This window comes from Megascapheus bottae, chromosome 30 (assembly GCF_031878675.1).
Source record: "Megascapheus bottae isolate mThoBot1 chromosome 30, mThoBot2.hap1, whole genome shotgun sequence".
Classification (NCBI taxonomy): Eukaryota; Metazoa; Chordata; class Mammalia; order Rodentia; family Geomyidae; genus Megascapheus; species Megascapheus bottae.
Window position 1 is genome coordinate 6,547,013 of NC_143538.1, and position 11,179 is coordinate 6,558,191.

Consider the following 11,179-nt stretch of genomic DNA (forward strand, 5'->3'; position numbering starts at 1 on the left):
AGTTAAAGATTTAAGAAGTAAATCAATCCTAGTTAAAAAAAAAAGGAAAGGTATTAGAAAGAACAAAGATCTGAATGGGTGAAATTAAATCAAAGATTAGCACATTTGAATGACCATTTTCACCAAATATAAACTGTGAGAAAAAAAATATCTGATTGAGTTTTCCAAAAATTATTTGGTTGCTTTCAGAAGATTCAAGATTTTTAAAGAGGCAAAACAAAAAAGTACTTTTTTTTTAAGTGACAAGGAAAAGCATATACCAATGAGGACTACACTCAAATTTAAGACTGGTTGAATGAAGTAACAAATTCTGAGGCTGACACCATGGGCCAGAAAATTAAAAAAAAAATGAAAAGTTCCAGATATCTGCTCGCCTCTCTTCTCTAAAGCATAAGAACATGGTATAGCTTTTGACCTGTGTAAAAATATCAAAGAAAAGCACTCAGGCCAGAAAATGTACCTAAGTCATTACAAGTGGAATCGAATGCTGCTTTCTTTAGCACTGACTCTAAAGGAACCTCCTTACTTCTAATCCATTCCACAAATGTCACCGTTGATATTTGTTTCACATAGCATTTCATTTTTAGAATTATTTTCTCCCTAAATTACTGTCTCTGAAATGAACCCACTCTACGAAGACGTCTGGGAACAACAGTCTTCTCTTAAAGGTGATATTCTAAAGTTGTCTTAAAATTGTTCTGATTTTACTGGGTCATTGGTGGCTCATATTTATAATCCTAGCTACTCAGGAAGCTGAGATCTGTGGATCACAGTTCAGACAGGAAAATCCATGAGACTCTCATCTCCTATAAACCACCGAAAAAGAAATGGAGCTGTGGCTCAAGTGGTATAACGCTAGCCTTGAACACTCTCAGATAGCTGTGACTAACATTAGTCCAGATAAATCCACTACTGATCAATATACCAAAATCATAGTGCACACAAAACTAGTACTCCTATATACGTTTATCATCAGTGTCTGATTTTATTAGATATAATCCCGGTTGGCTTTTGCATTGACTTTAGCTAAAACAGACAACTCTGGAGAGCCTTGACCCTTCAGTGTAGAGGAGCACATGAAATGGTATATGTAGTGGGTTAGCTATATTTACCTACTCAATATTACAGAGATTAAAAATTGGGAATGTCGAACAGAATAGAAGACCCAGAAATAGAATCACATACCTATAGGCAACTTGTATTTGACAAAGGAGCCTGGAACAAACACAGTCTATTCAATTACTGGTGCTGGCAAAACTGGGCAGCCACATGCAGAAAACTAAAAATTGACCCTAACCTTTCGCCGTGCACAAGCATTAACTCAAAGTGGATCAAAGACCTCAACATCAGACTGGAAACCGTGAAACTGCTACATGATTAAGTAGGAGAGAACTCATAGGCACAGGCAAAAGATTCCTGAACAGAATCCCAGGGTCACAACAGATTGGAGAGAGACTTGATAAATGGGACTACCTAAAAATAAAAAGTTTCTGTACAGATTAAAAACATAGTCGCAAAAATAGAGAGACAGCCAACCAACTGGGAAAAGATATTCACCAATAATACATCTGACAAATGCTTAATATCCAGTATCTACAGGGAACTCAAGAAATTAATCCCCCCCAAACCCAACAAACCAATCACTAAATGGGTAAGGGAACTAATGAGAGACTTATCAGAAGAAGAGATTAAAATGGCAGAAAAGCATATGAGAAAATGTTCATCATCCATGGTCATAAAGGAAATGCAAATAAAAACAACCCTAAGATACCACCTTACCTCAACAAGAATGGCCAAGATTTTGAACTCAGACAATGACAGTTGCTGGTGGGGTTGTGGAGAAAAAGAAACCGTACTACACTGCTGGTGGGAATGTAGACTAGTTCAGTCTCTCTGGAAAGCAGCCTGGAGGTTTCTTAAAGAAGTGAAAATTGACCTTCCCTACGATCCCGCCATACCACTCCTGGGCATCTACCCTGAACATCATAACCCAAGATATGATAAGGACACCTGCTCAGCTATGTTCATCTCTGCACTATTCACAATAGTCAGGCGATGGAAACTGTTGCTCCTCTCCGGGGCAGCAACACGGGAACGGGGAGGGGCACACAGGGCCAGCCTGTAGTCCCCTGGGAGCCGAGCGAGACGGTAAGTGTCGAAGACCCAGCCCTCCCCCAATCACCGGGGAAGAAAAAACCATGCTGAGTCAGAAGCAGTGTTAACCATGAAAGCGCATCAGATCTCTCTGCTGATCTCTGCTGATCTCTGATGCTCTCAGATGTTCTCATCTCTTTATTGCGTCAGACAATTAGTTATATACTGTTAGGGTAGGAGAAGGTGGGCACTGGGAAGCTAGCCAGTAGGAAGAGGGCCTCTGTGCTACCACTAAGGGTCTGGGTGGGGCTATCAGGTACTGGGCAGGACAGGTGCAGGAAAGCTTGCGAGACCTAGGCTGCTGCGAGACCCGCGAAACTGCGGGGGGTTCAATCGAGTCACATACACAGAGATGCCTTAAGAGAGGTATGCAAAAGATGGAATGCCTGGTCTAAGCCCCTTAATTGCAGCTGAGCCAGAATCAGGCCTCAGAGATGGAGGTCAGGCCCCAACAGAAACAATCCAGATGCCCTACTGCAGATGAACGGATACAAAAAATGTGGTATATATACACAATGGAATTCTACATAGCCAACAGACAAGATTAAATTATGGCATTCACAGGGAAGTGGATGAATCTAGAGTGAATCATGTTGAGTGAGACAAGTCAAGACCAAAGGAACAAAAGGCGTATGGTATCCTTTATATGTAGCTATTAAATCCAAAGAGTACAAGAGTGAGGACTCAATATCTGCATACCCAATACTATGGATATGGTAATGGAAATATAAACATAGCTATATAGATACAAAACCTATGACTCTATAGACATGATGTTTTATTTTCTAAAATTAATATGTTTCTATGACATACAAACCCTTAGCCTAATTTTGATTAAGTTCTAAATACTAAGTCCCAGTGATTGTAAATAGAGATTCCCTTCTTGAACACTTGTTTGTTAAACCTGTCATTTAAAATATGATGTAAAAATCAACGTTAATAAATAAAAAAATGAAAAAAATTGGGGATGAGCTCAAATCCTTAGATGTATCTGTAAAATGTTTGCTGGAGTCTAGAATGCTTGCAGGTAAAGCAAGAACAAACTTTAATAGTGTTCCATTGCCATTCTACCATATGGGCAGACAGATTCCCTCATTTTTATTTTTTATTTATTGTTATTGTTGCCGTTATTTTGCCCTGGGGCTTGAACTCAGGGCCTGGGTTCTGTCCCTGGGCCTCTCTGTTTTCAAGGCTAGCACTCCACCACTTGAGCCACAGTGACACTTCCAGCTTTTTCTTTGTATGTGGTACTGCGGAATCGTATCCAGGGCTTCAAGCATGCATGGCACACACTCTACCGCTAAGCCACATTCTCAGCCCTCCCCATCTTTATAACAATAACTTCTATATGTATGGCCATCGCTTGAACCTTTCTAAATGGCAGCTGCTCAGCTTCTTCGTCAGGTGCCCAAGAATGAATTTCCTATTCATGTATCTCAACTTTTGTCTCCCCCATCCCCCGCCCCCAAAGAAGGTGGTCAACAAACAGATGTTCGTTCACTGCCTCATTAGACGCCTTTGCCTGTGAGAGCAAGAAAGCCTTCCCACGTGGAGAATGGGTCTCCCACAAGCCGGGCTGAGAAGCTTGTCTCTAATAAAACAGTTACACGTGTGGATCTGGCATTGACATCTGCCCTGAGTCTTCAGCTTCCCCAGACCCTGTGCTCATCTGCATGCACTCATGCGCCCTCTTGTGGTAAATAAGCATTTCTACAGGCAGGTTGTGTAACTGTTTTGGTTCAAATTGAACCTTTCACATTAGTCTAAAAAACAATTCTGACTTGCACTGTTGAAATCAAATTAGAAGAAATCAGACCAGAAAAAAAGGCACCAATTTATTCTACATAAACACAGTACTGGTTGCTTTTCAGGAATCCCTGTACTTCTAGACCTTGCTACAAATATCACAGCTTCTTGATATTTTTGTCATTTTTCATTGGTTTACTTGTTTCCACCTGAAAGCAATCAGTAGTATTCTCATTCAAGGTCTGTCAATACGTGATATAGCTTCTGTCCCTTTGTGTATAGCTAATAAATATTGTATGAAAAAAACAACAACCCTGATTTCAACAGGGGGAAAGGGAGCCAGGAGCTCACACCTGTCATCCTAACTCCTCGAGAGGCTAAGATTAAAGAATCATAGTTCAAATTCAGCCCAGGCAGGAAAGTCTGTGAGGCTATTATTCCTGGTTAACCACCAAAAAGCTGGATGTGGAGCTGTGGCTCAAGTGGTAGAGCGCTAGCCTTGAGCACAGAGGCTCAGAGTCAGTGCCCAGGCCCTGAGTTCAAGTACCAAGGACTGGTACATAAAAGAGGGGAGAGAAAAGGGGGCGGGAGAGTGCATGATATTAGTACACTATTAAGTAGGTCACCAAATCCGAGTTCACAACCAGGCTAGCAAATTCTAGTTCATAAATTTCTATTTTATTCATCAAAGTCATTTCAAATGTTTTGATTTTTTTCTAGTGTTTTGATTCTTTTATGAATGTTTTCATTCTTCCTACAAAACTCAGCCTTCATTTCTAAGGTATGCATTATTATTTCCTTTTAGAAGCTTTGTAAGTCTCCTAATAACATGTTTTGTATAAATATAGGACAGATTTCTTTATGCCTATGTACTTATCTACATAATACTTATTATTCTCAAACACCCATAACCTGTTCAAAAATGATTTTGTATATGAGGTCATAAAGAAAATATATGAATGAAAGAAACATTATACTATACTCATGATGCAGTGAAAAATGACTTTGCCCTACAAAATAAAGTGTCTTCTACCAAGCCATTTGCAATTTTTTTCTATGCTCCGAATAAAAGGGAACACAAAAACAGAAATCATACAACCTTTTAACATGTGACGCTGGAAACACACAGGATGAGAAGCTATTGTGTCTATTTAAAGCAGTTTCAGAGGAAAATTTTTTTTGCACTGAATATCTTTATTATTATTTGAAACCAGGGACCATGACTCAGTGTTCTGATTATAAACAAGGACCAGATTTCTATTCTTTAGGGTTCACCCCTGGAGTGAGTCCCCCAACACACTCATGTCTCACTGGATGCCACCACATCATTGTGTGTGTGTGTGTGTGTGTGTGTGCACGTGCACACATTTACATAAATACATTTACATATGTATGCATATGTATATATCTATACATATGTATATACTGTGCATATGTGTGCAGGTGTGTGTGTGTTGGCCCCTGTCCTGGGGTTTGAACCCAAGGCCTGGCACTGTCCCTGGGCCTTTTTGCTTAAGGCTAGCACTCTACCACTTGAATCACAGCTCCTCTTGGAGCTTTTTTTTTTGGTAAGTAATTGGAAATCTAAGTCTCAGGAGTCTCTCTTGCCCAGGCTGGCTTTGGACTGTGATCCTCAACTCTCAGGCTCCTGAGTAGCTAAGGATGCCAGGCATGAGCCACCGGCATGCAGCCACATCGCATAACTTGAAGGACTCCAAGGACAGTCATCGGGACCGGATCTGTGGCCATTTCTATCCTCTCCCCCGGAAGCATGCTGACCGCTGGCCATCTGCTCAAGAAAGCACTCTGAGAATTCCTGGGATACTACATCAGGGCTGACCCCAGAAACAATCTCCCCCCACCCCCCACCTCTCTGCCCCCAGTTCCTCAAAGACAACAAGCAAGGCCAAGTGTGCCCATGTGTGGAACAGTCTCAACTCACCCACTTGGGCTAGCTGATGCATCTGGGCAGCATCGCAGTGTAATGGAGAGTAAAGATATGCATTTCAAAATCAGGAATATTTTGGGGCCTTCATGGGCTATGGACAAACTGTGAGTTCTCCAGGAATGCTGGTAGATCTCAGCCGGAAATAGGTCCGACAAGGCCACCAGTCTGAGCACACACATTGACAAAAACCCACTGGTGATTTCCTCAAGTCACAACAATGGAGACACCAATCCCCACGCAGGCCCCTGCTCTGCAGCTTCAGTAGTATTAGTGGGGGAGGATCAGGGGGGCCCAAACCCCTCCATCATTACTGCTAGACTCTTGTCCCACCGACATAAAGATTAACCCTAAAACCAGGTGCTGGTGGCTCCAGCCATAACCTTTGCTACGCAGGAGGCTGAGAGCTGAAGATCGAGGTTTGAAGCCAACCCAGGCAGGAAAGTCCATGAGACTCTTAACTCCAATAAATTACCAAAGACGCTGGAAGTGGAGCTAAGGCTGAAGTGGCAAAGTGCTAGGCTTGAGCAAAACAAGAAGCCTAGGGACAGTGCCCAACCCCAGAGTTCAAACCCCAGGATTGGCAAAATAATAATAATAACCCTGACACTGAGGGCCTCTAAATGACATTTCTCTTTTTCAAATCAGTACAGTTGATTTCTGCCTGATGTACAGGGACACACCATCATCCCACTTGAAGCCATATCTCAAGGACAGGGAAGTCCTGTGATGGATTCTCATTTGAATGTCTATCCTTGGCTTCTAAATCCACAATATGGCCTTCTCCCACCCTCCCTCATATGTGATCTAGAAAGCTCTGGGGCTAATCTGGGCAGCAGGTGTCACTGAAAGGAAAAGACAGAATAGCCACAACACAGCCAGCAGGTAGCCTGTGTTCTGAACCTAAAAAAGCTTGGTGTCCATTAGAAGCTGGAATGAGAAGCTTTGGTGGTTCAGGGAGGGAAATAATCATCCAGTCCCTGGGGCCTAAAGGTTCCCAAGGGAACAAAGGAAGAACAAGGCCATCTATTCTAGCTGTGCCTCCCCCTCACCTGGGCCTTAGCATGATCCGAGTAGCATGGATTTTGACATTCTCCACTCCCTTCATTGAGCCAGGCGGGGGCACAGCCCACCTCAGGCATATTTTAAAGGTTACTTGCATTTGCTTACCATCAAGTGAGGCAAACAGCCGTGGTGTTGTGGTGGTTGGGAAAAATGTATAGCTCAAGACCTTGCAGACCTAGCCTAGAACTGAACGGCTTTGGAGGACATTGTCCCCAGTGCAGACAATGAAGTTTCCATCACAGCACAGTATCACACTGCGCCTTCCTGCTTCCAAGCAGATCCCCAGCCAGCACCACAGCAGAACGGTCAGTCCATCTGAGGGCTGAAAGAGCCCTCCAAACCCCTGCTGCTGTTTTGTGTTGACAAAATGGCACGTCTATTTCTGCCTGCCGAAAATTCCCTTCTCTGGACAGGTAGCAAGGAAACTGCCAACAAGACAGTTGGCACCGATCTCCAAGATAAAAATGCTAAGAACTTACACCCCATATCTAAAAATATGGCTTTTTTTCTTTTTTAGGATAATAGAAATCTGTTGGTCTTAGGAACCAAAAACTTGGTGCAAATCCAAACAAAAGTAATAAATCTGATAGTGCTCTCTTTAATGTCCATATTTATTATTTTACTAAAACCCCCACATACCATATGCCATGGCTCATTGATTCCTGATTGTCTCGAGGAATTGAAGAATCCCAGCACAGCCGTTCAGGGTGGACCAGAACCCACGGCTGAGCATCGCTTTTATGTCATCGCCATTCTTTATGACAATATGAGGTGTCATCTTTGACCCATGCTGACACACACACACACACATACACCCTTCTCCTGTGAGCAATGGCAGCTTTGGCAGGACGCACAGGATATCCTGGATTAAAAGGAAGAAGTGCCGTAGCCATCCACAGATTCTGCCTCCATGAATGGGCCTCATGGGGTCTGGACTTGCCCCCATGTTTCAGATGGATCCTGAAAACTGAGCCATCTTGGGGGACAAAGACCATCAGTCCAGCAGCTCCAGAAAGATCTTGAAAAGGGCTATGCCTAGTTCAGTGGGGATGAGATCGTTTCCAGAACACCCTCTGGTTAACATCCACATCCTGCTTGGAGGCAATCTATAGCTCCCGCCACAGACACTGCCGTCCACCAGTGACCTACAGTAAGCTGACTGCAACATGGTTCTCCTAGGAGGGATATTTTGGCACTCTGAGGAAATAACACGATCCTGTGCCCAGACACAGATACCCTCCAAAGGGCGTCGCTACCCACGCCCAGAAGCTGAGCCTCACCAACCAGAGGGACCGCAGAGACAGGGGCTGGTTGTACACCTCTCCCCGGTTGACTCTGTTTTCTGACAGTCAACTAGAACCACCTGAAGCTTCCTGCCGGGCGCCCTTGAGTTGTTTTCACAATGCCAGCCCAGCGCTACATAATTTCCAATCAGACCCCGCGCTAAAACCGGGATCCAAATCTGCTCCAAGGCCAGCCACAGGCATGCACGCACCTACGAGACGAGACGTCTTCCCCACCCTGGACACCACGCCGCCCCGCCCTCATCTAAAGCTCATCCAATCAGGAGCTCCCTCACCCTTCCACCTGCTTCCCCCCCCAATTCCACCCCTATCTGAAAACCAGCCAATCAGGAGCTCCCTCACCCTTCCACCTGCTTCCCCCCCCAACTCCGCCCCTATCTGAAAACCAGCCAATCAGGAGCTCCCTCACCCTTCCACCTGCTTCCCCCTCCCAATTCCACCCCTATCTGAAAATCAGCCAATCAGGAGCTTCCTCTTGCATCTAACCCCGAGAACCAGTGTCACCAGTGGACATTGGGCCCACAGGGTGCCTTTCCAAGCCAGGACTATTCTGGGACCGTAGGAAAATGGTTTTCCCAAGAATCCCTGTAGGTGTGCCAGAAATCAGGTTTTCAAGGCCACATTACCCTATTTATGTTGCCCATGAATCTAGCATGACAGCCACACACCATGGTACCCAGCTACTGGTGAAGAAGGGAGTCTCATGAGAATTTTTTTTTTTTGCTGGTTCTGGGGCTTGAACTCAGGGTCTGCGCTCTGTCCCTGAGTGCCCAAGGCTAGTGCCCTACCATTTGAGCCTTTTGAGCTTTTTCTGTGTGTATGTGGTACCGAGGAATGGAACACAGGGCTTCATGCATGCTAGGCAAGCACTCTACCACTAGGCCACTCTTCTGGCCCTAGTTTCAGTTTGTTTTCTTTTTGCCAGTCCTGGGCTTGAACTCAGGGCCTGAGCACTGTCCTTCGGCTTTCTCAAGGCTAGAGCTCTACCACTTGAGCCTCAGCACCATTCCTGGCTTTTTTTCTATGTATGTGGTACCGAGGAACTGAACTTGGGTGTTCGTGAAAGCTAGGCAAGCACTCTACCACTAGGCCAAACTCCATCCTCCCCCCACAGTTTCAGTTGTTGACATATGAATATTCAGTTTTTCCACAGTCATTTCTTTGAAACTGGCCTTCTCCCCCCCCCCCCCCCCCCCCATAAGGTCCTGATACCTTTCCTGACAATCAGGTGTCCATAGCTGTGTGTTACTGTGCCTCTTTCCAATGGCCCATGTGTCTGTTTTTGTGCCAGAATCATACTTTGTTTCTATGGCTTTAATAAACTCCAGAATTGCTCTCTTGACTCAGAATTCGCATATGAATTTTAGGATCTTTTCCCTACTTCCAGGAGTCTTTATGTAACTTTCACTGAGTATTTCACTAAGTAACTTTTGGTTATATATCCACTTTGCATTTTCTAATGTCTTCTGTATTCACCAATTTTATTCTTACATGTTCTATAGTTTTATTGTGCTATTTTTATTTGCTTTCTTTTTGGCAGTACTGTGGCTTGAACTCAGGTTTTTGGCACTGTCCCTTAACATTTTCATGCAAAGCTGGTGCTCTAACCCTTGAGCCACAACTCTATTTCCAGCTTTTTGGTGGTGAGTGGGACATCAGAGTCTTACAAAGTCTTAGTCTTTTCCATCTGGGATGCCTTCAAGCCAGAATCCTCAGATTTCAGCTTCCTGAGTACCTAGAACTATAAACATATACCACTAGAGCTGGCTTTTGTGGTCTAGTTCTTTTGTGGTAGAATTTTTTCATCTCCTTGGTTTGATTTGTTCATAGGCATTTTATTAATTTCAGAAGGAATTATGAATAAGATTATCTTCCCAATTTCCTTGCCATGTGCTCATCAATAATACCTAGAAAATGTACTGACTTTTACCTGTTGCCTGTGGTATCATGCTAATTTGCTCAAAGTGTTTACCAAATCTGTCTCTAGTGGAGTCCTATTGATATCTTTTTGGTTGGCCTTTGAATCTACACATCCAATTCTTCAAAATGTTTTCAAACACATTCCCATAGGTATATCTGGATTACAGTAGTATCATTGTATCATTCGGTAGTTTCATTGTATCTCTTTTTTTCATTTGTAAATTAAAAAAATAATTTGGGCCTACTGTTTCCTTTGGTAAGCTTGGCTGTAGGCTTGGAGATCTTTTTATTTCTTAAAGAACAAGCTCTGTCTCATCGGTCTTTTGTGTTCTTCTTTTAGTCTAAAGTATCTCCATAGACCCCTTTTCTAGCTTCTCAATATTAGAATCTGCCAGGTAAGACCTGTCATGTCTCACATCTGGAGTCTATGCAGTTCCTAGTTTTCAGGCTGGTATCCTATTCAGGCTAAAGGTCAGAGTGGTTCAAGGTCAGGTTTGAACTTGATGGCTGCACTTGGAAGCATAGAAGCTTTCCAGTTTTTGAATACCCGGAGGTATGTTACTGGTTCCAATCAGCTTGTACTGGTAGGCTGGGTAGGTCCCCCTCACTTTATACATGCCCCACCACCCCAGTTTGTACACCTACGGGTAGCAAATATCCAAGACTAGACTCACTTTCCTCACTGTGGTCAGAAAGTGAGAGGACTGACGACTCAGAGCACACTGGAGCTAGAGTACTGAGGAAATCTGGCTGCAACTCTCGGTGTGGGGGGTAGTGGGGGAACTGCTCCACTCTGCCTGCTGGTTTCAGGGCTTGAAGACCCTGCTGAAGTCCAGTCCTGGGCTCAGAGCTCTCTGCCTGCCTGCATGTGTCAGAGAGGCAGCTCTGGGACTGACAAAGCTCCTGGCCCTGAGCTCAGATGGCTCAGTTTGGCATGAATCCTCAGGGGACTTGCGTATATGTTTAGGTACTCAACTTCATTGCCTGGAGTTTTGTAACCATGTTAAGGAGGCTCCTGTTTCTCTCACCCCCCCTCCCCCACTCC

At 44.0% G+C, this 11,179-nt stretch overlaps 1 non-coding gene across 1 annotated transcript; it reads right to left on the reverse strand.

Moving 5' to 3' along the window:
- Window positions 1-7,619: 7,619 nt before the first annotated feature.
- On the reverse strand, window positions 7,620-7,697 carry LOC150044226 (small nucleolar RNA SNORD115). Its single transcript, XR_016533359.1, has one exon. It is a non-coding gene; the product is annotated as a small nucleolar RNA SNORD115 (small nucleolar RNA).
- Window positions 7,698-11,179: the final 3,482 nt, after the last annotated feature.